Source organism: Lycium barbarum, chromosome 3 (assembly GCF_019175385.1).
Source record: "Lycium barbarum isolate Lr01 chromosome 3, ASM1917538v2, whole genome shotgun sequence".
Taxonomy (NCBI): Eukaryota; Viridiplantae; Streptophyta; class Magnoliopsida; order Solanales; family Solanaceae; genus Lycium; species Lycium barbarum.
The window spans coordinates 23,147,653-23,152,305 of NC_083339.1; the positions used below are offsets into that span (position 1 = coordinate 23,147,653).

Consider the following 4,653-nt stretch of genomic DNA (forward strand, 5'->3'; position numbering starts at 1 on the left):
TCTTCGGAGGACTGTCCACTTCGACACCTACAGAATTTCGTGCATGTATGTTCCCAACAATCTCAAGGTGTTGTTCCTGCTGATGCACTGCGACTGCGGATTTTCAAATATTCCTTAGCTGGCCAAGCTAGGGAATGGTATGAGAAGCTCCCGAGCAATACTATTCATACCTGGAATGAGCTGGCCAATATCTTTCTAAAAAAAATGGTTCCCACCCAGCAAAAAGGCTGAGCTTCGGGATAAGATTTTTGGGTTTAAACAACTTCCAGGGGAACAACTATATGCTGCATGGGAGAGGTTCAAATATTATCTAGCTCAATCTCCGAATCATGGATTTCCAGATGCAATTCTCACAGAGAAGTTCTACTAGGGGCTAGATACAATGAATCAAATAGCTGTCAACACTGCAGCTGGGGGATGCTTTATGGACAAAACCTTTGTCAACATCACCCGGTTGCTCGACAAGCTTACTACCCATAATCAAGCCTGGCATTCGACTGATAGCGAATTCCTATCATATGGTAGTCCCTCTGTGGCCGCGGTGGCCAAAGAAAATCATGAGCGAGATCATGCGTTCGCTCAATTGCAAACCACCGTGGATTTATTATCCAAAAGGCTTATGGAGAAAGAGGCCAAATGTGTAAATGTTATCGATGAGATGCCACCTCATGCTCCCGGAATGTATCAAGTTTCTGACGAAACTTATCTTGAGGGGCAGCCACAATATGAGGATGCGAATTATGTCAATAACTCGCAAGGGGGTTATCAACGGCAAAACTACCAAGGTTCCGGTAATCACCCATGGCAAAGGCCTCAACAAAATTACCAAGGACAGAATTATGGAAGAACTGATCAGGGTAATCCCAATCAAGGGAATTACAATGACAATAATTATGGCAACAAGAGCTCTAACCCCTACATTCCACCTAGGGGGCAAGCATCCAATTCCCAGCCATGGAAAGATAATTCAGCTACTAACTCTGCTGGTAACACGTCTAATGATTCTGCAGAACTGAAGAGTATGATGCAGAAAATGCTGATGAATCAAGACAGAACAGAGAGCACAATCAAGGGAATGTCCCAGGTCCAACTATCGCATTCAGCTTCCATTCAGAAGCTTGAAGCGCAATTCAGAGACCTTTCCCGAGAAGTGCATACTCCTCAACGGGGACAATTACCGAGTGATACAGTTCCTAATCCAAAAGGTAGTGGAGTGAACTCTGTGGAGAATGTACTTGCCATTAGCACCAGAAGTGGAAAAATACTTCAGGGTGACAATAAAAAGCCAATTGATCAGGAACCAATTGTTGAAAAAGAAGCGCAGCCTAATGTATTGGATGATATTGTCGAGGAAGAAGCAGGGGAGGAAGTCCCCATTGTAGTTGAAGAAGAGCTGAATCTTAATAAACCAAAGGAACCGGTGGAAAACCAGGAAAAAGGGAAGGCAAAACTTTCCGGTGCTCTTCGCCCTTTGAGCCAATTGTTCAAATCTTCACCACCTTTTCCTCAAAGGCTGGTGAGAAAAACAGAAGATGAGAAGTGCTTGCGATTTTATGATCAACTCAAGCAGTTAACGATGAATTTTCCGTTCATGGATGCTGTCCAAGAAATGCCTGGCTTTGCTAAGTATTTGAAGGACCTTTTAACAAAGAAGAAAAAAACATTGAAACATGACACTGTGGGCATCACTCACCGCGTTAGTGCCATTCTTTCCAAGACCACAGTGCAAAAGAGGGAAGATCCTGGAGCATTCACAATTCCATGCACCATAGGGCAGCAAAATTTTGCTAGGGCTTTATGTGATAACGGGGCTAGCATAAATCTTATGCCCCTGGAAATTTTTATGAGATCAGGGTTAGCAATGCCGAGGCCAACTACCATGAGATTGCAGATGGCTGACAGATCGATAAAAAGGCCAGTGGGGGTAGTTGATGATGTACTGGTTCAAATCGGGAAATTCCTTCTGCCGGCAGATTTCGTGATTCTTGATTGTGCTACTGATCAAGAAATTCCTATTATTCTGGGAAGACCTTTCCTTGCCACGGGGAGAGCTCTTATGGATTCCGAGAAGCACGAAATAAAGTTCCGGGTGAACGATGAGGAGGTGACTTTCCACGCAAGCAGAGGTATGAAATTACCTAGTCCTTATCAAAGTATTTCAGTCATAAATTCTGTTGATGAGGTGGATGATGCTGTGGAATTCAAAATGGAGGAAGAATGTTTGAGTGAAGCACTATCGGCCATCTTGGTAAATTTTGATGCTGACCAAATAGAGGAATATACTGAGACAATAAATGCACTCATCGGTCTGGGGTCTTACTCTTATGAGCCCAAGAAACTATCTCTTGATCTAGAGAAGCGAACAACTCCTCCAGCAAAACCCTCAATTATTGAGCCACCGAAGTTGGATCTCAAGCAACTTCCAGCTCATCTTAAATATGTGTTTCTTGAAACGAATGCCTCCCTCCCAGTTATTGTGTCATCACTTCTGAATGAGGGCCAAATCCAAAGACTCATCGAAGTATTGAGAAAGCATTTAAGAGTTTTGGGATGGACTATTGCAGACATCCGGGGGATTCCTGCCGGAATTTATGAGCACCGAATACAGTTGGAGGAGGAAAGTTCGCCGAGTGTTGAGCATCAGCGAAGATTAAATCCACCGATGCAAGAGGTGGTGAAGAAGGAGATAATTAAGTGGTTAGATGTTGGGGTGGTTTACCCGATAGCCAACAGTCCATGGGTAAGCCCAGTTCAGTGTGTGCCAAAGAAATGGGGCATCACTGTTGTTCCTAACTCTAAAAATGAGTTGATTCTGACAAGGACTGTCACCAGTTGGAGAGTGTGTATGGACTATCGGAAGCTGAATACCGCATCTTGCAAGGACCACTTCCCTATGCCTTTTATTGATCAAATGCTTGATCGGCTAGCCTGAAGATCTTATTACTGTTTCTTGGATGGGTACTCAGGATACAACCAGATCAACATTGCGTTGGAAGACCAAGAAAAGACTACTTTCACTTGTCCCTATGGGACATTCGCTTTCAGTCGGATGCCATTTGGTCTTTGCAATGCACCAGCTACCTTCCAAAGATGCATGATGTCCATATTCTCTGATATGGTTGAAAACTTTCTTGAAGTTTTCATGGATGATTTCTCTGTGGTGGGAGATTCATTCGATGAATGTTTGGGTCATCTTGATCGGGTGCTGCAACGGTGTGAGGAAACCAACCTCGTGCTCAACTGGGAGAAGTGTCATTTTATGGTCAAGGAGGGCATTGTCCTTGGCCATAAGATTTCAGAAAAAGGGATTGAGGTTGATCAAGATAAAATCGATGTGATTTCACAACTCCCTCCGCCCGTTTCAGTAAAAGGAGTTCGGAGTTTCTTGGGGCACGCCGGATTCTATAGAAGGTTTATCAAAGACTTCTCAAAAATTGCAAATCCCATGTGCAAACTCTTAGAAAAAGAATCCAAATTCAATTTTGATGAAAAGTGCATCAAGGCGTTTGACGAGTTGAAGCTGAAATTAACCTCCGCACCGATTGTGGTGTCCCCAGATTGGTCACTCCCTTTGAATTAATGTGTGATGCCAGTGGTCTTGCAATTGGTGCTGTGCTTGGTCAGCGGCTAAACAAAATCCTACACCCAATTTATTATGCCAGCAAAACATTGAATGGAGCCCAGCTGAACTATACAGTAACGGAGCAAGAATTACTTGCTATTGTTTATGCTTTTGAAAAGTTCCGGGCTTATTTGTTGGGTGCCAAGGTAGTGGTTCACACTGACCATGCTGCATTGCGCTATTTGATGGCGAAAAAGGATGCTAAGCCTCGGTTGATAAGATGGGTGTTGTTGCTACAAGAATTTGACTTTGAAGTCAGAGACCGGAAAGGGTCAGAAAATCAAGTAGCTGACCATCTTTCCAGACTGGAAGCACCAGGGAGACCGAGTGATGTGCTAGATATTGATGACACTTTCCCGGATGAAAGAGTTTTGGTCATTTCCAATGATGTGGCACCATGGTATGCCGATATTGCCAATTATTTGGTAACTGGCATCGTTCCTGAAGAGTTGAAGACATATCAAAAGAAGAAGTTCTTGAGAGATTGCCGTCAGTATTGTTGGGATGAGCCTTACTTATTCAGAACGTGTGCTGACAATATGATCCGGAGATGTGTGGCGGAATCTGAGGTGATGGACATTTTGAAAGCGTGCCATGATTCTCCAGTTGGTGGACATCACAGTGGAAATCGAACAGCAGCCAAGGTGCTAGAGTGTGGCTACTACTGGCCAGCCATTTATCGTGATGCAAATATGTTGGCACGCCCTTGTGATAAATGCCAACGCCAGGGCACAATAGGTCGGAGGCATGAAACTCCGATGAACTTTGTTCTTGAGGTGGAGCTATTTGATGTATGGGGAATTGATTTTATGGGGCCCTTCGTGAGCTCCTACGGCCTGAAATACATTCTTGTCGCAGTGGATTATGTCTCCAAATGGGTGGAGGCGGTGGCCTTGCCTAACAATGATGGTAGGAGAGTCAATGCGTTTCTCAAAAAGAACATCTTTACTAGATTTGGCACTCCTAGAGCTATTATTAGCGATGGTGGATCTCATTTCTGCAATAAACCATTTGCTGATCTTCTTGAAAAA

The 4,653-nt window shown here is 43.9% G+C and overlaps 1 non-coding gene across 1 annotated transcript; it reads right to left on the bottom strand.

Moving 5' to 3' along the window:
- Positions 1-229: 229 nt before the first annotated feature.
- Positions 230-336, bottom strand: LOC132634423 (small nucleolar RNA R71). The gene has a single exon (XR_009580149.1). It is a non-coding gene; the product is annotated as a small nucleolar RNA R71 (small nucleolar RNA).
- Positions 337-4,653: the final 4,317 nt, after the last annotated feature.